This window comes from Scyliorhinus canicula, chromosome 11 (genome assembly GCF_902713615.1).
Source record: "Scyliorhinus canicula chromosome 11, sScyCan1.1, whole genome shotgun sequence".
NCBI lineage: Eukaryota > Metazoa > Chordata > Chondrichthyes > Carcharhiniformes > Scyliorhinidae > Scyliorhinus > Scyliorhinus canicula.
This window is the reverse complement of record NC_052156.1, coordinates 146,700,754-146,726,293: the sequence shown is the minus strand read 5'-3', so window position 1 is coordinate 146,726,293 and position 25,540 is coordinate 146,700,754. Positions and strand designations below refer to the sequence as shown.

General features: G+C 48.3%; 1 protein-coding gene and 1 long non-coding RNA gene across 2 annotated transcripts in view; one reads left to right on the top strand and one right to left on the bottom strand.

The window, feature by feature from the left end:
* The window catches only part of shank3a (SH3 and multiple ankyrin repeat domains 3a), a 1,085,379-nt gene that overhangs the window by 1,037,437 nt on the left and 22,402 nt on the right, over positions 1-25,540 (bottom strand). The gene's annotated exons all lie outside the window — the stretch shown is intronic.
* LOC119973484 lies at positions 5,662-16,696 on the top strand. The gene is made up of 3 exons (XR_005462325.1): positions 5,662-6,001; positions 16,279-16,465; positions 16,597-16,696. It is a non-coding gene; the product is annotated as an uncharacterized LOC119973484 (long non-coding RNA).

The window sequence follows — 25,540 nt, the reverse complement described above, 5'->3', positions numbered from 1 at the left end:
TTCCTTTGCACATCCAAAAGACTTAACAAATCCTTCAAACAGGAGCACATTAGATTTATGTTCAATACTGAGACCTTTTCACAATTCCGATTTCACCGAAGGATTAAGAGATAGTCCTTCATGGCAGAGATCACCAGCAATGCAGCTCACAGCCACACCCAAGCTTTCTTCAAAACTGAAACTAAAGCTCCCAAAAAGCAGAAGTGAGCTCAGCTCCCCCCCTGTGATATCACTTTGGGAATATGATCAGCTACATTTCTTAAAGGTACATTTCTTAAACATCCAATTCTTAAAGGCACTCTCACATGACAGTTCCCTCACCTAACTTATGTATATGAATTGAAAATAGCCACAGCTTCCACATCTACGATACTCTTTGCCCTGTTATGGACCCTTCCTAATGATTTAATCTCCTTCCACAGTCCATGTACACTCGAGATAAATCTTTCCATAATGATCTGCTGAAACCCAAAACAAATCAAGAAAAGCTTTGAAATATCCACCCCTCCTTCCTACCGCGTACTTGTTTGTCATTTGTATGCAATGGAAGGTTTGATTAATACCCTAACTCGCAGGATGGGAATGGCCTGCCCTGGTGTGATCCATGTTCTCAATGAATTGACTGATTCAGCTTATTAGCTTCTTCTCTCCCCCTGAATAGAGTGACCTATTAAAAGGCCTATTTTAGTTGTTTGGTGAGAAAATAAGAAAGAAAATGACCATTTATTGTTTGGTTGGAGATAATTCAACTGTCAGTTGAAATGCCAACTCACGATGTCTTAGCAGTCAAGCTGTTAACCAGCCTAATCTCTTTTCCAGAGATCGGTGTCTCATATCCTTATCTCTGACTCAGAAGACTGTGGGTTATGAGCCTTTGATTCATTCTGTGACGTGGGTGTTGCTGGCAAGCTCAGTACTTATTACCCATGCTAAGTTGCTCTCGCTGTGGTGGTGGTGGACTGCCTTCTTGAACTGCAGCAGTCTATAGAATTGAAGTACTCACAGTGCTGTCAGGTGGGAAGTTCCAGTATTTTGAATCAGTAACAATGAAGGAAAAGGGACATTTTTCCAAGTCAGTTTGGTGTCTGGCTTGGAATGGAACTTGAAGCGACTCGTGTTCCAACACACCTGCCATGCATTCCCCTTTAGATGATAGAAGTCATGGGGAGCAGCCCTGGCAAGTTGTTATATATAGATAACATATAGATAGTGTCATATTATTTGTTTGTAATATGTCGTTCCTCTTTGCTTTACACTTCATCGAATGGCTGATGGTTAGATTCAAAAGAAACTACCAATCTTCAACTTAAAGCAAATAGGTTTAATTGAATAACGAATTAAATAATTTGAGATGAGCTTCTTCACTCTTACAGAACTATAACTGGTGATAAAGTAATTCAGAATGAGTATTATCTATACTTAACTACATGTGCTAACTATGCTATATCTCTCTAACACTCTGCTGTCTAGTCACTCCTGGTTCGAAGAGAGTGTGGTAAACCACTGTTACTATATTATATATATTGTGGTAAACCACTGTTATTGTATTATATATATTGTGGTAAACCACTGTTACTGTATTATATATATTGTGGTAAACCACTGTTACTGTATTATATATATTGTGGTAAACCACTGTTACTGTATTATATATATTGTGGTAAACCACTGTTACTGTATTACATATATTGTGGTAAACCACTGTTACTGTATTACATATATTGTGGTAAACCACTGTTACTGTATTATATATATTGTGGTAAACCACTGTTACTGTATTACATATATTGTGGTAAACCACTGTTACTGTATTATATATATTGTGGTAAACCACTGTTACTGTATTATATATATTGTGGTAAACCACTGTTACTGTATTATATATATTGTGGTAAACCACTGTTACTGTATTATATATATTGTGGTAAACCACTGTTACTGTATTACATATATTGTGGTAAACCACTGTTACTGTATTACATATATTGTGGTAAACCACTGTTACTGTATTGTACATACTGTGGCTCCTCCCCTCAGGCTCTTTATAAAGGTGGCCGACCTCTGGCCCTGCCCCAGTTCGGGATCAGTTGCCAGCAGGTTCTCGTTTAACTTATTAAAGCCACAGTTTCGTTCCACCTTTGTTATAATTGGTGGCACATCAGAGAGCAAGATCCTCTGAGTTCACATATTTGTACATGGATCTCGTGCTGCCATCTAGTGGGTGTCTTACACTGTGATGTAGTCATTAACCCGTTATATATCTTCATATATACAGATCACTACAGATGATATAGACTGCAACCACTGTGCACAGGCGGTGGAGGGAGTGAATGTTTAAGGTGGTGAATGGGTTGATAATCAGACAGGCTTCTTGAGTGTTGTTGCCTGTCATCCGGGCAAGTGGAGAGTATTCCATCACACGTCTGACTTGTCCCCTGTAAATGGTGAACAGTCTTTAACTCACCGTAGAATCCCCACCCTCTGACTTGCTCCAGTAGCCACGGTATTTATGTGGCTGGCCCAGTTAAGTTTCTGGGCAATGGTGATGTCCAGCAGTTTGGGGTATTCAGTAATGGTAATGCTGTTGAACATCAAGGAGAGGTGGTTAGACTCTCCCTAGTTGGGGATGGCGATTGCCTGGTACTCGTGTAGCGCAATTGTTACTTGCCACTTACCCAAGCCTGAATGTTCCCAGGCCTTCCTGCCAGCAGGCATGGATTGCTTCATTATCTGAGGAGCCGTGAATGGAACTGAACACTCATCATCAATAAATAGCCCCACTTCTCACCTTATGGTATCGGGAAGGCCATTATTGAAGCAACTGAAGTTGGCTGGGCAGAGGATAATGCCTTGATGGGAGTGCAGTGATGAGCTGGGACAAAGATATTGGCCTCAACAACCAGATCTATCTTCTTTTGTGTTAGGTATGGAAAGTTTTCCCGTGTTTCCTATTGACTTAAGTTTTACTCCGGCTCCTTGATGCCATACTCAGTCAAATGTTGCCTTGGTGTCAAGGACAGTCATTCACCTCACTTCTGGAATTCTGTTCTTTTGTTTATCATAGAATTAGAATTTCAGAGAATTTACAGTGCAGAAGGAGGCCATTCGGCCCATCGAGTCTGCACCGGCTCCTGGAAAGAGCACCCTACCCAAGGTTAACACCTCCACCCTATCCCCATAACCCAGTAACCCCACCCAACACTAAGGACAATTTAGGACACTAAGGGCAATTTATCATGGCCAATCCACCTAACCTGCACATCTTTGGACTGTGGGAGGAAACCGGAACACCCGGAGGAAACCCACGCACACACGGGGAGGATGTGCAGATTCCGCACAGACAGTGACCCAAGCCGGAATCGAACCTGGGACCCTGGAGCTGTGAAGCGATTGTGCTAACCACTATGCTACCGTGCTACCCCCTTTATGTTTGGACCAAGGCTGTGGTGAGGTCAGGAGCCAAGTGGCCCTGGTAGAAACTAAACTGAGTGTCAGTGAGCAGGTCACTGCTGAGTGAGTGCCGCTTGATAGCACTGTCGACAACACCTTCCATCATGTGCTGTTGACTGAGAGTGCACTGATGGGCGGTAATTGACTTTTTGTGGACACACCGTTTCTTGGCAACTTTCCACGTTGTCGAGTAGATGCCAGTATTGTAGCTGTACTGGAATAGCTTGGCTCGAGGCATGGCTAGTTTTCGATCAAATGTCATCAGCACTGCAGCTGGCATGTTACTGGGGGCTCAGTCTTTGATGTAACCAGTGCATTCAACTGTTTCCTGCTGTCAGGTGGAGTGAATTGTCAGAATATTGACTTCTGTGATGCTGGGGATCTCAGGAGGAGCCCGGGATGGATCATCGACTTGGCACTTCAGGCTGAAGATGGTTACAGACGCATCTTTTGTGTTGATGTGCTGGGTCATTCTACGGCAGTTCCCGAAGAGTTTGTGTATTTGCAACAGTTTTGGGTTGTCATTTTCTTGATTTGCAATGTGCTCTTACCCCTCACAGGAAGGACGGGGCTGGAACTCAATCACTGACACTTCAATTTCTGTGACTTTCAAACCTAGACGACGTCTAGGTTGTATCCAAGCTGACAGGAGACATTCATCTGAGCAGCGGCATGACAATGAGCTGCTCCCGGAGAGTAGCCCATGGTAGATTATGGCAGATTCCATATTGAATCAACTACACTGGGAACATTCTGTGCACTGGCCACAGTAATGTAGTGTGTTCTGTGACCTGCAATTCAGAGATTTGGGATTTTGGGAAATATGAATAAAGCAGGAATAAAAAGACAGTATCAGTGTCACCATTATACTTCCAAATTGATATTAAAATCCAGTTGGTTCACAACCTGCAGGAAAGAAATCTGTCATTCTGACTGGGCCTGGCTTACATGTGACTCCAGTCGCCACAAGACATGATTGACTCTTAATTTCCCTCCAAATTGGTACAGCAGACCATTCAATTTTACCGAAACCACTACCAGTGGTTCAATGAGATGGCCGAACACTATTTCTAAAGGGGCAACCAGAGATGGACGACCAATGCCTGTGGCACACAAATTCTAAGGATTAACTTTTTAAACTGCTTTCTTCAGGAATCTTCCAATGAGACCCAGACTGAAATCCCATTTCCTCTCCCTTGGAGCTATCACCATGAACTGGAGACTCTCAGCACTGTTTCTCGGTGAGCTACCTGTACACTGACTGGTGGGGCAACCCTGCATCAGGAGATATTTGTAAATTGACTGAGTCTCTTTGTAAATCTGTCATCTGGCGATTATTCTTGTGTCTAGAAAGCTGATTTCAGCACGTTATGTAATGTTAATAGATACATATGCAGGGCAAATATCAACAGACGCCAACACAGGCACAGGATTACCCCCACGAACAAGCAAATACACACTCACACACACTAACAGACAGTAATCACACACACACATACACTTGATAGATAGTGACTGCAGGAGAAAGCATGCAGGGAGTCACTTCCAGCGTTTACAGAACCGCTATCTGTAGTATCAGCTCAGATAAGAGTGTCAGTTCAGAGAATCAGTGATAGTTCTTCACCATCAGAAGTCTATGCTGAAATCTTCTGCAACTCCATCCTGCCAGTTCTTGTCCAGTCGGGAGACATTGCTTGCGCAGTCCTGAGTCTCAGTAAATAAGTAACCAGTTGGTTTCAAGTTCCTCATTAATTATTAACCTACGCCGGAGTCATTTCTGGCCATATCACCTTCCAATCTTTCCCAGGACCTCCGGCCATTAATCCCATATCAGGTGATTAGCTCCCAGTGCCCATCACACCTGCCTGACAAGAGACATTTCTGACAAGTGTTCTGATAATCTAGAGTGGGGCTGAGGTGAACGGCGGGCCCCCTGCGGTGATGTGGAAATGAGCACACGTTACAGGCTCTGAACACACCTGTGATTCTTAGCTCTGTAGAAGACAGGCAGGTAGATATATTGGCCTGTGTACAGTCCTGCACTGTGTGTACAGAGCTATCAAATGTTCACTCCCTCCCCCTCACGATCGCAATAATGTTGCCCAATTATACGGCAGATGATATTCTGAGGTCATTCTGTCTTTTAGTTTTACTGCTTCCTCTAATGTTCGCTTCATTTCCTCCCCTCCCCCACCTGACAAAAAGGCCAACTCCAGCCAGAGGAAAGGTTCCACATCCGCTTGCCGTGGTTGAGGATGCCCGACATTCCTTAGATAGAGGCTAGAGACTGAGTGCTGGCAAGGTGTTCAACTGTGGAAGGCATCACTTCCAAGGCCGACCCTGTTCTGACCTCCCCTCCATGAGGCAGATTACCAATCAACTCCTAGTTAACCTTGTTTTCGACACACTGAGAGAAAAAAAGGCCGATTCAAGCTCTGGGACAGGTGGGGGATTCAAGATGTGACCTGCAGTGTCTGATTCACATGTGGATTGTGAAGAATATTTGGCGATCTTGGCAGAGCAGTGATTGATGGGTCCTGCATGAACCAAGGTAGGTGCTGGACAGATGGGCCAAGTGGCCTCTCCATGTTCCAAGGATATTCCACCGGACGGTGGTTGAGTGGGTAGGCGTGCGGAGGAAGGGGTGGGGTGAGGAGGTTAAAACAAACCCCAGATTAATAAGCGGATCAGGGGTTATGGGGAAACGATGGAGAATGGGGATGAGAAAAATATCAGATTGAATGGCGGAGCGGACTCGATGGGCCCAATGGCCTAATTCTGCTCCTATGTCGAATGGACTTACATAGAACATACAGTGCAGAAGGAGGCCATTCAGCCCATCGCGTCTGCACTGACCCACCTCAGCCCTCACTTCCACCCTATCCCCATAACCCAATAACCCCTCCTAACCTTTTTGGTCACTAAGAGCAATTTATCATGGCCAATCCACCTAGCCTGCACGTCTTTGGACTGTGGGAGGAAACCGGAGCACCCGGAGGAAACCCACGCAGACACGGGGAGAACGTGCAGAATCCGTACAGACAGTGACTCAGCGGGGAATCGAACCTGGGACCCTGGCGCTATGAAGCCACAGTGCTATCCACTTGTGCTACCATGCTGCCTAAGACTTCTGATCTTATGGTCAGACATTGAGGAGGATTAAGTAAGATAGCCGAGGTTTGGGATATTATGGAGATTCTTGGAGGAGGAGTGAGAGAAATATTGGCTGAGGGATATTGAAACTGAGTTCCACACTATGAGGCATGAGACGGCTGTAAGGTCAGAACAGGGTCGGCCTTGGAAGTGATGCCTTCCACAGTTGAGCACCTTGCTAGCACTCAGTCTCTAGCCTCTATCTAAGGAATGTCAGGCATCCTCAACCACGGCAAGTGGATGTGGAACCTTTCCTCTGGCTGGAGTTGACCTTTTTGTCAGGTGGGGGAGGGGAGGAAATGAAGCGAACATTAGAGGGGAGATGTTTGGCTTAATTAAATGACTTTTGAGGCTTCAAGTAAGTGCAGGCAGCTGGAGGTACTTTCCCCTGGGGCCTTCGACAGGTGTCCCCTCCAGTAACTGATCATTTACAGTTTTGTACCAAACTGTAGAAATTTCTCAGTGTCACTGTTATCCGAGAATCATAGAATCCCTGCAGTGCGGATGGAGGACATTTGGCCCATAAAGTCTGTGCTGACCCTTTGAAAGAACAGCCTAACTAGGCCAAATCAGCACTCTACCTCTGTATCCCCACCCAACCTTTGGACACCAAGGGGCAATTTCTCATGACAAATCCACCTAACCTGCACATCTTTGGACTGTGGGAGGAAACCGGAGCACCTGGAGGAAACCCACGCAGAAAAGGGGAGAAAGTGCAAACTCCACACGGATAGTGACCCAAGGTCGGACTTGAACCCGGGTCCCTGGCGCTGTGAGGCAGCAGTGGCAACCACTGTGCTACCGCATCTTTGTGACCTCAACCATTGCAAAGTCCAATCAATGAACAGCTTTGGCACTGATGTAGTTGTCAGACCATGCCCATTTCATTCTGTGAGTGCTCTGCCTGAAGACACATCCATTGCCTCATTGTCTGCTGATGCTTCCATCCTGAACAGTTTCTCTTGGCGGTTATTGTCACTGGTTCTTTGCCAGTGCCTTCCACTCTCAGGGGCAGGCCGAGGCGACAGCTCACATGCCTGCCTCAGCCAGAGCCAAAATCGAAAGCATGTTGGTGTTATTCAGAGACACACGATAGCCACCTCACGAACTGAGCTAAGTGGCCCCCTGGGCACTGTCTTTCAAGTACATTGGCTCGGTCACAACCACATCCAACTCTGATTGGTAATCTACCTAGAGGTTTTCTCACATGACCTCATGCCTCCAACTGCCCTGCCCCAAGTTCCCACCATTGGCCATTTGACGTATGCATCCTTTCATGGATATTGGGAAAACAAATCCCTGATTGGATACTTCTTGACTGCCAATGAAACATTCTATTTCTCCAGCTCCAATATTTTAAAAACTAATAAACAAAATGTTTTTTTAAATGAAAAGAAACACGCGATGCTTTTTGTAATGGTCCTGTGATTTTTCTCTCAGGCTATTCCCAGCAACGTCCTTGCGATTAATCTTTTGATCCTAAACTTGATCTAAAACTCCTGGCTACACCATTGGTCCTAGGGCAAGCATTTGCAATGTAACTTATTAAAAAGAAACCTGTTACCTGAGCCCTTATTGGAAAATGATAAAACAACACAACCTTTCTGGGCTGTGATCTCCAGCTCACTAAAAAGCATGGCCCCCGCAAGGTTATGGGACCCGGAGTACACCTCCATGAATTAGCAGCATAGGGTTGAATATTCAACAAGCTTTGCTACCTGTTAGGGGTTAAAGTACAGGAGCTATTTGACGATGATGCTTTGTTTTAACTGAGAGTCTGAGGGGAAGGAGTAAGGCCTGCTGGATGGGGCAGCATCAAGGCTGGAAGGGATATGAGAGAAGTCCAGGTAAATCAGGGTGTTGTGACAATAAGATTTGGTACCGTAACCCTGCCGATTATAGATGGAAGGTGAAGCTGATCAGAGGAACTGCAAAAGAATGAGTCACAGTCGGAGATGTTACGAAGTCTTGAATTTCAATTCTGTGAGGAGCAGCGTGCAGGATAGGGAATTCTTTAAATACGTTCTCAGGGTGGTGGGCGTCGCTGGTAAGGCCCACAGTTATTGCTCATTTCTAGTTACCCTGGGATGCTGACGGTGAGCATTTTTCTAATCTGTGCAGTGAAGCTATTCATGGCTCGCAACTCTGTCTTGCCACCTCAAAGTGGCTTGATATAATTAAGGGTCTTGCAGGGGACAGGGAAGAGCCAATCACACCGGTCACGAGACAGGAGTCACATGAACCAGATTGTGCAAGAAGGGCAGATTGCTTTCCCCACAGTGAGTGTGTGAGAGAGACAGGGGAGCAATAGGCAAGAGGGAACGAGAGTCATGAATAGAGAACTGTGCGTTGTAAAGGGGCTGTTGACAGTATGTGAGTTAAGTGGAGTGGCGGGGGGCGGGTAAGGGGGGGGTAATGTGGCAGTTGTGGTGTTGGATTGGTAACCCTGACGTCATGAATCTAAATCCCATGAGGGCAGGTTGTGAAATTATGTTTTTATTTAAGGGTGGTCAGCAACACAGTTCGATCCTGGCCCTGGGTCACTGTATGTTAAGCATTTACACATTCTCCACGTGTCTGTGTGGGTCTCACCCCCACAACCCAAAGATGTTAGGGGCCTCACGGTAGCATGGTGGTTAGCATCAATGCTTCACAGCTCCAGGGTCCCAGGTTCGATTCCCGGCTGGGTCACTGTCTGTGTGGAGTCTGCACGTCCTCCCCGTGTGTGCGTGGGTTTCCTCCGGGTGCTCCGGTTTCCTCCCACAGTCCAAAGGTGTGCAGGTTAGGTGGATTGGCCATGCTAAATTGCCCGTAGTGTAAGGTTAATGGGGGGATTGTTGGGTTACGGGTATACGGGTTACGTGGGTTTAAGTAGGGTGATCATTGCTCGGCACAACATCGAGGGCCGAAGGGCCTGTTCTGTGCTATACTGTTCTATGTTCTACGTAGCACAGTGGTTGGCACTGTTGCTTCGCGTCGCCAGGGTCCCAGGTTCGACTCCTGGCTTGGGTTGCTGTCTGTGTGGAGTCTGCACGTTCTCCCCGTATCTGCGTGGGTTTCCTCATTGTGCTCCAGTTTCCTCCCACAAGTCCCGAAAGACAGGCTGTTATGTGAATTGGACATTCTGAATTCTCCCTCTGTGTACCTGAACAGGCGCCGGAATGTGGCGACTAGGGGATTTTTACAGTAACTTCATTGCAGTGTTAATGTAAGCCTACTTGTGACAACAAAGATTATTATTATTATTACTGGTGCACTGATGTCCTTCAGATAAAGGGAACCGTGTTGCCCCCCCCCCCGCCCCCCCCACCCCACTCACCCCGCTTTGGTCTATACCTGATTTGAGGGGCACAAAGCGTGTCATTTTCAACAGAGGCCTGGATTTCCCTCTATGAGAGCTGAGGTAAGTTGCCCCCCGGGTTGGATTGACATCAGAGACCCTAATTAGTATATTTAAAGGACTCGCTCCGCCCACTGTTCTTACCATTTGCTCAGGAGGGCTGGTTAAAATCAGGCACCACGGGATCTAAACGGCTCTCAGAAGGGCAAGTCAAGTAGGACTTCTTGAAAAGGTCACCCACCCAGTTTCCATCCACCAGGTAGGGTTAAACTCCATCCCCACTTCCTTCCCCCATCGGCCAGCTGTGATAACTGAATGATGCTCATATACATGTCACCAGAGCCCGCAGTGTGCAGAGGGGGAAACCAAAGTGCTTAAAATCTACTTTGCAAATTAACTTTCTTTTTTTTTTTAAAATAATTTTTATTGAAAGAGTTTTTCCATACAAACATTTACCCCTACTAATTTTTAAATTATTTACAACACAATCCCTCTAGGCAAATGTCCCTCCCTCGCCCGCCCTCTCGCGCGCACCCGTCCTCCCCCCCCCCCCCCCCCCCAGGCAACCTTAACAAACAAGGCAGCCTACAGTTTCAGACATGAGCAGCGAGCAGACTTGCCCGCGTTACAGTCGTGCATGTCCCCCCACGACCCTTGCTGCCCCCCCCCTCCCCCCCCTCCCTCCCCCCCCCTCCCCCCCCTCCCCCCCTCCCCCCCCCCCCCGGGTTGCTGCTGCCACGACCCCGAACGTCTATCTCTGATCTAAAAAGTCAAGGAAAGGTTGCCACCGCCTGGAGAATCCCTCTACCGACCCTCTCAGGGCAAATTTGATCCTTTCTAGCTGAATATAGCTAGCCATATCGTTAATCCAAGTTTCAACGCTTGGAGGCCTCGCGTCCTTCCATTGAATTAATATCCTTCGTCGAGCCACTAGGGATGCAAAGGCCAGTATTCCGGCCTCCCTAGCCTCCTGTACCCCCGGTTCTACCCCGACCCCAAAGATCGCAAGCCCCCATCCTGGTTTGACCCTGGACCCCACCACCTTCGACACCGTCCTTGCCACCCCCTTCCAGAACCCTTCCAGCACCGGACATGCCCAGAACATATGCACATGGTTCGCTGGGCTTCCCAGACATCTGACACACCTGTCCTCACCCCCAAAGAACCGGCTCATCCTTGTCCCCGTCATGTGAGCTCTATGCAGCACCTTAAATTGAATGAGGCTCAGCCTCGCACACGAGGAGGAAGAATTGACCTTCTCCAGTGCATCCGCCCACGTCCCGTCTTCTATCTGCTCTCCCAGCTCCCCTTCCCACTTGGCTTTCAGCTCCTCCCCTGATGCTTCTTCCGCCTCCTGCATTATCTTGTAGATGTCTGATATCTTCCCCCCTCCGACCCAGACCCCCGAGAGCACCCTATCACTCGCCCCCTTGCTGGGGAGCAGGGGGAACCCCTCCACCTGCCGTCTAGCAAATGCCTTCACTTGTAAATATCTGAACATGTTTCCCGGGGGGAGCTCAAACTTCTCCTCCAGCCCTCCCAGGCTCGCAAACCTCCCCTCTATAAACAGGTCCTTCAGCTGCCGTATGCCCACCCTGTACCAGCTCTGAAATCCCCCGTCGATGTTCCCCGGGATGAATCTATGGTTCCCTCTTATTGGCGCCGCCAACAGACCTCCCATTTCCCCCCTATGTCGCCTCCACTGCCCCCATATCTTGAGGGTGGCCGCCACCACCGGGCTCGTGGTGTACCTCGTGGGGGGGAGCGGCCATGGTGCCGTTACTAGGGCCCCCAGGCTTGTGTTGCCACAGGACGCCCTCTCCATTCGTTTCCAAGCTGCCCCCTCCCCTTCCATCATCCACTTGCGCACCATTGACACATTTGCCGCCCAGTAGTACCCCGAAAGATTGGGTAGTGCCAGCCCTCCACTGTCCCTACTCCGCTCCAAAAAGACCCTCCTCACCCTTGGGGTGCCATGCGCCCACACGTAGCTCATGATGCTACTCGTCACCTTTTTGAAGAAGGCCCTAGGGAGGAAGATGGGCAAGCACTGAAATAAAAACAAGAACCTTGGGAGGACCGTCATTTTGATTGACTGCACCCTCCCCGCCAGCGACAACGGTACCATGTCCCACCTCTTAAATTCCTCCTCCATCTGTTCCACCAGCCTGGAAAAGTTCAACTTGTGGAGGGTCCCCCAGTTCCTTGCCACCTGCACCCCTAAGTACCTAAAGCTCTTTCCTGCTCGCTTGAAGGGGAGTCTCCCAATACCCTCTCCCTGGTCCCCCGGGTGTATCACAAAAACCTCGCTTTTGCCCAAATTTAGTTTGTACCCCGAAAAGTCCCCAAACTCTGCTAATAGTTCCATTATCTCCGGCATTCCCCCTTCTGGGTCTGCCACGTACAGCAGTAGATCATCCGCATACAGCGATACTCGATGTTCCTCCCCTCCCCTAGTCAGTCCTCTCCACCCCCCTGAACCCCTCAGTGCCATCGCCAACGGTTCAATCGCCAGTGCGAAAAGTAGGGGGGATAGGGGACATCCCTGCCTGGTCCCTCGGTGGAGCCCGAAATACTCCGACCTCCTCCCGTTTGTCACTACACTCGCCGTCGGGGCCGAGTAGAGCAGCTTCACCCACTTAATAAAGCCTTCCCCAAACCCAAACCGTTCCAACGTCTCCCACAGGTACTCCCACTCCACCCTATCGAATGCCTTCTCCGCGTCCAGCGCTACCACTATCTCAGCCTCCCCCTCCACTGCCGGCATCATAATTACATTCAGCAATCTCCGCACGTTCGTGTTGAGCTGCCGCCCCTTCACGAACCCCGTCTGGTCCTCATGGATTACCCCTGGCACACAATCCTCTATTCTAGCTGCCAGGATCTTTGCCAGCAACTTGGCATCCACGTTCAGAAGCGAGATAGGCCTGTAGGACCCGCACTGCACGGGGTCTTTATCCCGCTTCAATATCAGGGAGATCAGAGCCTGCGACATTGTCGGGGGCAGAACCCCCCCCTCTCGCGCCTCATTAAAGGCTCGTACCAGTACCGGTCCCACCAAGTCCACATTTTTCTTATAGAATTCCACCGGGAACCCATCTGGCCCCGGCGCCTTCCCCGCCTGCATCTGACCTATTCCCTTGACTAGCTCCTCTAGCCCTATTGGCGCCCCCAGCCCTTCTACCAGCCCCTCCTGGACCCTTGGGAACCTCAATTTGTTTAGGAAGTCCTCCATTCCCCCTCTCCTCGTCGGCGGCTCAGACCGATACAACTCCTTGTAAAAATCCCTGAAGACCCCGTTCACTTCTTGCCCCTTCTGCACTACCTTCCCGCCCCTCTCCTTCACTCCCCCAATCTCCCTAGCCGCATCTCGTTTGCGAAGCTGGTGTGCCAGCATCCTGCTCGCCTTTTCCCCATACTCATAAACCGCGCCCTGTGCCCTTCTCCACTGCGTCTCTGCCTTCCTGGTGGTCAGCAGGTCGAACTTGACCTGCAGGCTGCGCCGTTCTCCCAGCAGCCCCTCCTCTGGTGCCTCCGCATATCTCCTATCCACTTCCAATAGCTCCCCCACCAGCCTCTCCCTCTCCTGCCTCTCCTTTCTTTCTCTGTGCGCCCTTATGGAGATCAGCTCTCCCCTGATCACTGCCTTCAGGGCCTCCCAGACCATCCCCACCTGCACCTCACCCGTGTCATTCAAGTCCAGATAGCTCTCAATGCTCTTCCGGACCCTTTTACACACCTCGTCGTCCGCTAACAGCCCCACATCCAGCCGCCACAACGGGCGCTGGTCCCTCGCCTCCCCCATTTCCACATCCACCCAATGTGGTGCATGATCAGAGATCGCAATGGCCGAGTACTCAGCTTCCCGTACCCTCGGGATCAGCCCCCTGCTCAACACGAAGAAATCGATTCTGGAGTACACTCTATGGACGTGGGAGAAAAAGGAATACTCCCTCGCCCTCGGCCTACCAAACCTCCATGGGTCTACTCCTCCCATCTGCTCCATGTACCCCCTCAGCACTTCTGCCGCTGCCGGCCTCCTATTGGTCCTTGAGCTCGATCTGTCTAGCCCGGGGTCCAGCACTGTGTTAAAGTCCCCCCCCATGATCAAGCCCCCTGCCTCCAGTCCCGGAATGAGGCCCAATAGGCGCCTCATAAAACCCGCGTCATCCCAGTTCGGGGCATATACGTTGACCATCACCACTTTCTCCCCCTGCAGCTTACCCTTCACCATCACATACCTACCCTCCTTATCCGCCACCACCTCCTCCGCCACGAACGACACCCTCTTTCCCACCAGAATCGCCACCCCCCGGTTCTTTGCGTCCAATCCAGAGTGGAACACCTGTCCCACCCACCCCCTTCTCAGGCGAACCTGGTCCACTACCTTCAAATGGGTCTCCTGTAACATTGCTACATCAGCCTTCAGTCCCTTCAGGTGTGAGAATACCCTTGATCTCTTGACCGGCCCATTCAACCCCCTCACGTTCCAAGTGATCAGCCGGGTCGCGGGACGACCCGCCCCCCTCCCCTGCCGATTAGCCATGTCCTGTTCCCTGCTCGCCCCGGGTCGACCCTCCCCTTCTGACCCGCTCCCCATGGCGATGTCCCCCTCCCCCCACCTCTCCAGTCCTCCACTTCTCGTTTCTGGTCTTTTCAGCAGCAACCCGGTGTCCCTCCCTAACCCCCCTCCCCCCCCAGGCTAGGACCCCTCCTAGCCGCGATGTACCCTCCATTGTACTCCCGTAAGTCAGCTGGTTCACGCTGACCCGGCTGCTCCTGCCACACTCCGACTCCCCCCGGCTCGGGGGGGGGGCCTCCCCCCCCTTGCCACTCCTCCCTGGCCCCGCTCCAGCACGGGAAAGGTCGCCATTGCTAGCCACGCCCCGCACTCCTCCCCTCCCCCCTCCTCTGCCCCGCGCGCGGGAAAACAGAGGAAAGCCCGCGCTTTCGCCCTGCCACACCCCACCCCGCCATCTTCAGTTCCACCCCCGTCCCCGTCCATGCCTGTAAAAGAACCCCCCCTAGGAGCCCATATCCCCGATCTGCTCTCCCCCCCCGTCCCGCCTCCCCAACTTAACATTATAAATAACAGATAAATAACAAATAACAATGTACTTAACAGTCGCCCTCTACCAAACAGCATAAATAACCATAAATAACCATGAATAACCACAATAACAATAACTAAGGGAAGTTGGCAAAGGGGGAAAAAACATCAGAAGAAAAACCACAGCAAGAGTTCAAAATCCAAACAAAGAATTCAGCTGAAAGTACCCGAGCGGCTACGGCCGCCAAGTATCCCCTGGGTCTAATTCGAGTCCAGTTTCTCTTCCTGCACAAAGGCCCACGCCTCCTCTGGGGACTCAAAATAGTGGTGTTGGTTCCTGTAGGTGACCCACAAGCGCGCTGGCTGCAGCATTCCGAACCTGATCCGTTTTGCATGTAGCACCGCCTTCGTCCGGTTGTACCGGGCCCGCCGCTTTGCCACCTCCGCACTCCAGTCCTGGTAGACCCTCACTGTCGAATTCTCCCACTTGCTGCTCCTTTCCCTCTTGGCCCACTCCAGCACTCTTTCACGGTCGCTGAGTCGCTGGAACCGCACCAGCACCGCCCTCGGGGGCTCATTTGCTCTTGGCCTCCTAGCCATGACCCTGTAGGCCTCTTCCAGCTCCAGGGGCGAAGGGACGGCCCCTGCCCCCATCAGGGAGCTCAGCATTTCTGCTACATATCCCGGGAGGTCTGACCCCTCCAGGCCTTCTGCCAGGCCCAAGATCCTCAGGTTCTTCCGCCTCATTCGGGTATCCAGCTCCTCAAAACGGCTCTGCCATTTCAGGTGGAGTGCCTCGTGCACCTCTACCTTTCCCACGAGGACCGTGGCCTCCTCCTCCCTCGCAGTCATCTCCTGTTGCAGCTCCCGAATCGACGCCTCTTGGGTCGCCTGGGCTCCCATCAGCCTGGTGGTCGTCGCATTCATTGACTCCAAGAGCTCCATTTTCAGCTCCGTAAAGAAGCGCAGGAGAGCGGCCTGCTGCTCCTCCGCCCATTTCCTCCATTCCTCGGGTGCACCACCGGCCGCCATTTTGGTCTTCTTCCCCCGCTTTTTTTTGGGAGCTGCTGTTGCTCTTTTTACCACCCCACTCCGGGTACCGACCATAAAGTTGGTCTGGTTCTCTTCAGGGAGCCTTCCCCCACCGGGATTTGTCCTTACAGCGCCGTTGGGGCCCTCCAATCGGCCCGAAAACACCTTTGTAGCAGGAGCAGCCAAACGTGCGACTTAGCTGGTCATAGCCGCAACCGGAAGTGCAAATTAACTTTCTGATTACCGCCTACAGATTTGTTTCTTCTGACTAATGAATCTACCCATGGTGCAAGATAACGAGACTTTAGAGGAAAATCTGAAGGATGATAATGCAGAAACTGCAAACACTGTAATCTCGATTCACTCGTGACACGGGATAGGATGTTTCAGGACTGGAACAGAGAGCTGCTGACCTACTTTACCTTGTAAACAAAACCCAGGTATTTAGGTCAGAAAGAGTCTAATTTGGTCAAATTTCACCCTTCCTCAGTTCGTTGCCATTAGTTGGCACATTGTGCTTCCATGACTTGAACATGTGGTGCTTGACCCTCCATATTTTATTTCCCTTCAGGTACTCCCTTATCCTCGCTTGCAGATGCCAGCCAGTGAAGGAAAGACATCCCTACCATGTACGGGCCAATTCTGGCCTCTAGTTCTATTGCTGTGCAGAGGGATATATTTTTGGAGTCTGCTCCATTCATTTTGTGTCAAGAGATGTTGATAAAGAAATTTGAATCAAGTGGGTGTGTAGAATCCATTTTGAAGTCAAGTGTACATGGGCTCTCGACGGAGACTAGATGGGTGGGCAGAGTTCATGACAAGGTAAAGTGAACTTGAGCCATGAGGGGTGGATCATATCCATGATGGCAGAGGGTGAGGTAGCAAAACACTTCTGAATGCAAGAAGGAAACTGGAAACCTCTATGGCCTGAGGTCTTGCAGCATCTCCCACGACAAGTAAACTCCCCTTCGGCATTCAGTGAAGCCTGATGGTTAAAATCTGCCTGACCACCAACTGGCGGGGGGAGTGCGGTCTGTTTCCACAGAGAGTTGAAACGGACACCATCTGTGCTCTCACACTAATGTGAGACACTACTTTGAGGACGAACGGGAGAAATTTTCCAATGAAATGCAAAGGGAGAGTATGAAAAAAGGTTGGCAGCACGGTCCTTGAAGGGAAGATGGGTGTGGTGGGAAGTGGGGGGGGGGGGGGGGGGGGGGGGGGGGGGGGGAGAAGTGCCTGGAGGGTTATGTGGCCCAATCGACCAAAGCCCGCAAACTCTGGGAGTGGAGCGCGGTCTCCCAGTCAGTTTGACGTTTGGAGGCTTGGAACGTGCTCGCTTTTATCTCACTCTCTCTGGCACGCCCCCGCCAGATTCCCCGTTCCCACAGCCGGTCGGGGAACCAACAGGCTTGGGTGCGCTGCCGGTGGACCAGAAGATCCCGCTGGCGGAGAATCCCACTGATAGTTCCTTACTTTAATAAATCATTCATTTGCTATTCTGTCTGGTGGTCGCCCATGTGTTTGGATATGACGCATGTATACAGTAAAGAGATGGTAGAAGGAGGAGTGGGGCCAATGAGGGACCAAGAAAAATTTACGCATGAAGCCAGGAGGCATAGCTGACACTTGGCATCTGTTTTTGCCAAGGAAGATGCTGGCCAGGTCATGGTGAAAGAGGAGCTAATTCAGAAATTCGGAGGGTATAAAATTTATATGGGGAAGATATTGGATAGGTTGCCTGTGCTTAAAGTTAATTATATACCTGAAACGGATGAGATGCATCAAAGTATATTGAGAGGAAAAGAGAGTGGATGTTACGGAACGCAGGCCATCATTTTTCAGTCTTTCCTTGAGGATGGTGCTAGAGAATTGGGGAATTTTTCATAAAAGGGTGTAAGGATAAGTCCAGAAGCTATAGACCAGTCAGCTGAACTTCGGTTGGTGGGGAAGCTTCCAGAAACAATAATTCTGGACAAAATCAATAGTCACTTGGGCAATGCATGCGAACAAAGGAAGGCCAGCATGGATTTGTTCAGGGCAAATAGTGTTTCAGTAACCTGCTGGAGTTTTTGAAGAGGTAACAGAGAGAATCGATGAGGGTAATGCTGCTGATGTGGTGTACAGGGACTTCCAAAAGGCATTTGGAACAGTATTGCACAACAGACCTGTGAGTAAAGTTATAGCTCATGGAATAAAAGAGACAGCGGCAACATGGATATGGAATTGGCTGAGTGAACGGAAAGAAAAGAGTAATGGTTAATGGATACATTTTGGACCAGAGGAAGGTTTGTAGTGCAGTTCCTCTGGGGTCAGTGTTGGGAGCCTTGCTCTTCCTGATATCTATTCTTGACCTAGACCTTGGCGTACAGGACACCATTTCAAGATGTGCAGATACACAAAACATGAAGCATTACCAACAGTGGAGAGGATGGTGTAAAGAACCGCAAAAAGGACATAGACAGGTAGGTGGAATGAGCAGACAAGTGGTAGATGAAATTCAATGCACAGAAGTGTGAAATGAATTATTTTTATAGGTAGAATGCAGAAAGACAATATAAAATAAAGGGTACAATTCCAATTTTATAGAATTCCAACAGTGCAGAAGGAGGCCATTTGGTCCATCGAGTCTGCACCGATTCTCCGACAGAGCACCCTACCTAGGCCCTATCCCTGTAAGCCCACCTAAACCTTTGGACACAAGGGCAATTTAGAATGGACAATCAGTGATAATTCTCCATTTAATTACCCAAGAACAGCACCTAGCCAAGCAGTGACACATGGAAGATACACTATTTGGATAAATAAGACCATTTTTATTGCTGCTTTATAATGTTTTCTCACTGTTTACTGTCTTTGGTACATATTTCTACTGTATCTGGTTCACACACTTGTAGTTGGGCATTCCAATGTTATTCTATGATCCAGAAAATCCCGCACTCCAAAGTAGATAGGTTAAAGTATACTCATCAATATACGAAAGATAATGTATTATTAATAATTTATTGTAAATTATCAATAATATGTTGCAGATGTGATACCAATAATCCACTATGGTTAATACACTGCAAGTAAAATACTATCTACAGCTTACTTTAGACACCATACAACAAATGGAGAGTTTTTTGTCCATTTCTATCTCTCACATTCTGCTTCCCCCATTTAAGATTGCACAGACTCAGGTTTAACAGTTTGATCAAATCTGGCCAGTTTCTGTGAAGCTGCCTGGGAGGAGTTGTAATGGTGGCCATTAAGTTAGAATTCAGCTGAATGCAAACTTATTGTTTCAATTTTTCATCATTCGAAAGATTGTACCTCCGGGAAGTCAACATAACACTAACTGCTTCAGTGAGGTAATAAATGCAATCCATTGGCCCTGTCTGAGACAATAAGCTTCTAACATCTTCTGGAGATCCTCGTGCTCACAAGCAGCTCCAGCCCAAACCAGCCTTCAACTATTCACACACACTGCAGGTTCTGTAACTGAGTAAAAAGTCCCAAGTTACTTAACAGGAGCATTTATCAAATAAAAATTATACTCCAAGCTACCGGAGAAGACATTAGGGCAGGTGACTAAAAGACAGGCCAAAGTTATAAAGCAAAGAGACAGAGCTGGAGAGACTTGAGGTTTCGTAAGTTAATTCTGGAAGTTAGGGATTGAGCGGTTAAAAACATAGCCACCAATGGTGGGCTGAAGGAAACAGAGGGTGCAAGGAAAGGCCAGAATTGGGGGACGCACAGATCTCAGAGGCGATAGGGCTGGGGTCACAGTTAGGTGACAGGAAGAGCGCAAGGCCATGAAGGGATTTGAAAACATAGCTGAGTAGTTTAAGGTGGAGGGATTGCTGAACTGAGAGCCATTTTAGTCAGAGAACACAGGGCTGATGGGTGAACACAGCACCACACAAGAACAGCAGCCCTGAAGCACTATTCAGCTGCTCCATCAATGAGTTACAGATTTTTCAAATCATGCCGTCTGTTCCCTGTAAAAATATAACCTTTTTCTTGCTCATGAAGAGAGGCTGATGCGTGTTTCTACGGTACCTTACTTCAAATAAATTATAATGGATTACTGAAACTCAGTGGCCTAGAAATTGCATCACGCCCAAATCAAACTATGATCATGGTTCAACACTCAAGGCACGCAGTCAATGAGGCTGGCAATAGGATAACCATTAATCGGTCTGTTGGTCTCATTTGTTTGTGACTGATAAGTTGTGGATATTGAGAGGTAGTTCTCCGTCACTAAGGGATGGACAGTGGTCATGCACAATTCAATTTTGGAAGGGGTGGAGGAAGGGGCTTCAAACGGACATTACTTACACATTATTCAGGGCAAGGGCCCGAGAGTCTTTAACAATTTGGCAGACAGTGCAGAATGAGTGTATGTGTAATCCAATTATGAGGCCAGTGATTTGTTATGTAGGCAATTGAAGCAAGTGTATTCCTATTTGGTAAGTTCCCACGAAGGGAGTGAAATAAATCATCAATGTTCCTAAAACAAACACCACCAAAATAAAATCAATGGTGTCCAGAACACTGGGGAAACACAGCTCCAGTTACTGGCAGGGAATCTTAAAGATTCAACCAAGAGCTTTGTCTTTCAGAAAGAGGTGCTTTCCTGGTACTGCACGTCAGGCAGATTGTATATTGAGCTTGAGCTCACATAGTTTCTGACTGTAACTGAGCCAAGGGGAACGACAAAGGAAAACACTCTCCCTTGCCCTTCTCTTGAAAAGCTAATGGTCACTACACACGGATTCAATGAATGAACATTCTACGAGCTGCCTCACGGAGAGGAAAGGCTGAAGGGTAGAAATTGGCCATCATTGGGCACATTTTTCCAAACTAGAAAATGAGGGCAAAAGGTGTCAATTTTGCATCAGCCTTTTTTCCCAATGATGCCTGCAAACGTCCAAGGCTACAAGAGGCTGAGGTAAGTAAGTAATTTAACTGCGGAGTATTCTCTTTGCAGATTCACACGCTGCAGTGGTGGGCAAATACTCACCTGGTAGCATGAGAGTTTAGGAGCACTCCCATGCAGGCAATGCTGAATATTTAATTTCCCATTTCTTCAGCCTGTGCTAATATTGCTCTTGATCACACTGACATGATCGTTGCTGTTGTGTTTCCCAAAAGCGCAGTAAAACCCAAGCGTTCGAACAGCAATCCTATCATACACTCATTTCGAAATCTTTAAATCATGTCCATATTTCACAGCAACTTTGCACACTACATAATCACCAACTTACAATGAGAAGCAATAAATGTTTCAAACAGTTTATCACAGCAGGGGACTGGATGCAAGCAGCAAAAGCAACTTCACTTCCTTCAAAATAGTCTTTATTTTCTTCAATTTTTTGGGATAGTTAATGTTAAGATATGAATGCTGACATTTTGAGGGGGCCGGATATCGGGGGAAAAAAGAATAAAATCATCAGCTGTTGGTTCTTCTAAGGACTTTGTCCAGTGAGGTAGTGCCCACTGTGGCCATGCAAGTGCCCAGCCTCTATCTCTGATCATCTCTCAAATCAGCCAGGCTAATGATGATAAAGTGGGCTCTCCATCATGATGCACGCACTCCTGTTTACTGGGCTTGGTTATGATGCATGCCATCTTGAATAGCTATCTTCATTTTTTGGAGTGCAGGTAATCTTTATCTTTATTATTGTCACAAGTAGGCTTACATTAACACTGCAATGAAGTTACTGTGAAAATCCCCCCAGTCGCCACACTCCGTGCCTATTCGGGTACACGGAGGAAGAATTCAGAATGTCCAATTCACCTAACAGCACATCTTTCGGGACTTGTGGGAGGAAACCAGAGCAGACATGGGGAGAACATGCAGACTCCGCACAGACAGTGACCCAAGCGGGATTTGAACCTGGGTCCTTGGCACTGTGAATCAATCGTGCTAACCACTATGCTACCGTGCGGGTAGGTCTTGCACATGAAAATGGACATTTCACATTTATTTCTTACAGCACAGAGGAAGGTCATGTGGTTCATCGCACCTGTGAAAGAGCTATCCAATTATTTTTCCTCCTCTCCTCTTTTGCCATAGCCCTGTAAATGTTTCCTTTTTGAGTATTTTCTGGATATGTCCTGGCCCACCAGCAGGACACACCCAGCAGAGATGGTGCCACAGTGGTATACAGTCGGGAGGGAGTCACCCTGGGAACCCTGAACATTGACGCTGGACCCCATGAAATCCTGTGGCAGCCGATCAAAAATGGGCAAGGAAACCGCCTGCTGATGACCTGGTATCATTTTCCCCTTCAGCTGATGAATCAGTATTTCTCCACATTGAACACCACTCGGAGGAAGCACTGAGGATGGCAAGGGTGAAGAATGTTCTCTGCATGGGGGACTTCAGTGTCCATCATCCAGGGTGGGTCAACTGTACCACCAGAGACCGAGCTGGCTGAGACCTCAAGGATACAGCTGATGGACTGGGATAGCGGCAGGTGGTGAGGGGACAAACAAGAGGGAAAAACATACTTGACCTCATCCTCGCCGATCTGCCTGCTGCAGGTGCATCTGTCCATGACAGTATCAGTGGGAATGGCCGCCGCACAGCCCTTTTGGAGTCAAAAGTCCCATCTTCATATTGCGGATACCCTCCATCGTGTTGTGTGGCACTACCATTGTGCTAAATGGGATACATTTCAAAAAGATCTAGCACCTCAAGATGGAGCATCCATGAGGCACTGTGGGCCATCAGCAGCAGCAGAATTGTACTCAACCACAATCTGCAACCTCATGGCCCAGCATATCCCCCACTCTATCATTACCACCAAGCTAGGGAACCAACCCTAGCTCAATGAAGAATGCAGGAAAGCATGCCAGGAGCAACACCAGGTATACCAAAAAATGTGGTGTCATCCTGGTGAAGATACAAGACAGGACTACTTGTGAGCCAAAAGGCATAAGCGGCAATTAATAGTCAGAGCTGAGTGATCCTACAACCAATGGTCAGATCTAAGCTACACAGTCCTGCCACATCCTCAATACTAGAGGAGCCCTTTAAGCCTATGCCAGTCATGGTGCCTGTCTAAACTAAAAGCTTCTGCACTTCCAGGTTGCGTGTCCCTCTATTCCCATTTTAATCATGTATTCGTCAAGATGCCTCTTAAACGTCGCTATCGTATCTGCTTTCACCACCTCCCCAGGTAGCGAGTTCCAGGCACTCACCACCCTTTGTACAAAAGATTTGCCTTGCACATCTCCTCTAAACTTTGTGTTTGAAGGAACAGGGTAGAAATAACTTTATGCTGTATTTAATCTGTACTGTACCTGTCCTGGGAGTGTTTGAAGGGACAGCCGAGAGAGAAATTATTATTTTTAAATCCAGTTCCTTATTAAAAGTTGCTGGGTGGGGTTCTCTGATCCTGAGTCTAAGTGTTGACACCGTCTTAAACGGCGTCGCGTTTTACGACGGCTTCAACAGGCCCAAAGGAGCAGCGATCCTGAGCCTCACAAGGAGCCAGCACGGCACGGGAGCGACTCACGCTGCTCCGGCTGCCGATACCGGCCCGCTGATTATCCAACCCGGCCCCAGGGTCAAAGAATCCCGCCCACTATTCAATCTGTTTTGATTGTTTTTTTCAGGTCATGCTTGCTATGTTACTGTGTTAAAAAATAAATTCTCCTCAAGGTTCAACTCTCTATTTTTTAGCAATTACCTTAAATCTAGTCCACTGAATCTCATGCCAATGGTAAGAGGTCCTACCTCTTAAGAACCTTTCATGATTTTGAACAACTCTATTAAATCTTGCCATAACCTTCTCTGCTGTAGGGTGAACAATACCAGTTTCTATAATCTCTACTTTAACTTAGTCCCTCTCTGGCTCCATTCCGAGGTACAAAAATGCAGCCCAATAAACAACATCAACAATACCAACCTTCAGGAGATGAGTAAATGGATAAAAAAAAAAATCCCGGCACATCAATGTGTAACTTGATTTATTGTTAGATAATATATTAAAAATGTTTTGTGAAAGGGAGGCAGTTGTCTAATAATATCAAACGCCTATTAAATGTTATTATGACATTGTCTCAGGGTAGGATGTTGGAGGGTGTGGTGGCTGTGGATGCACAGAAAGCTTTTGATCGGGTTGAGTGGAATTATTTGGGTTTTGGGTCAACATTCATCTTATGGGTTAGATTGTTGTCCACATAATAATAATCATTATTGTCACGAATAGGCTTACATTAACACTGCAATGAAGTTACTGTGAAAAGCCCTGAATCGCCACACTCCGGCGCCTGTTCGGGTACACGGAGGGAGAATTCAAAATGTCCAAACTACCAAGCACGTTTTTCGGGACTTGTGGGAGGAAACCGGAGCACCCGGAGGAAACCCACGCAGACGCGGGGCGAACGTGCAGACTCCGCACAGTGACCCAAGCCGGGAATTAAACCTGAGAACCTGGCGCTGTGAAGCAGCAATGCTAACCACTGTGCTACCGTGCCAGCCCCCACAGCGAGTGTTAAGACTAATTTGATTAGCTCGGGGTATTTCCGACTATTTAGGGGCATGAGACAGGGCTCTTGATTATCCCCACTTCTGTTCGCATTAGCAATAGAACAACTGGCTATTGCACTTTAAGCTTCTCCGGAATGGTCAAGTATTGTTAGAGGGAGTAGAGAACATAGAGTTTTTCTATATGTGGGCGATTTATTCATATATATAGTCGTTTGCATTGGTGGTTCAGTGGTAGAATTCTCGCCTGCCATGCGGGGGACCCCAGTTCGATTCCCGACCAATGCATTGCAGCTCTTTTGGGCAGCACGGTAGCATAGTTGTTAGCACAATTGCTTCACAGCTCCAGGGTCCCAGGTTCGATTCCCGGCTTGGGTCACTGTCTGTGCGGAGTCTGCAACTTCTCCCCGTGTCCGCGTGGGTTTCCTCCGGATGCTCCGGTTTCCTCCCACAGTTCAAAGGTTAGGTGGATTGGCCATGATAAATTGCCCATAGTGTCCAAAATTGCCCTAAGAGTTGGGTGGGTTTCTGGGTTATGGGGATAGGGTGGAGATATGTTGCCTGGGTTGAGTGCTCTTTCTAAGAGCCGGTGCAGACTCGATGGGCCGAATGGCCTCCTTCTGTACTGTAAATTCTATGATATATCTCACCCATTGAAATGTATAGATAAGATTACGAATATATTGGAAAAATTTGGAATCTTCTCGGGCTATAAATTGAATACAACAAAAAGTGAACTATTTCCAATAAATATCCTGGGGGGAGACAGATTTAATTTTCTTTCATTCAAACTAACCAAAAATAGATTCAGGTACTTAGGTATTCAGGTGGCTCATAACTGGGCCACAATGTGTAAATGGAATCTTTGACAAGCCTGGTGGAGGGGGTAAAAGATGATTTTAAAAGGTGGAATACCCTACCACCCCCATTAGCTGAATGGGTACAAACCATCAAACGGAACGTCCTAAAATATTTATTTGTGTTTCAATCCCTCCTGATATTCCTACCGAAGGCATTCTTCTATAAAATG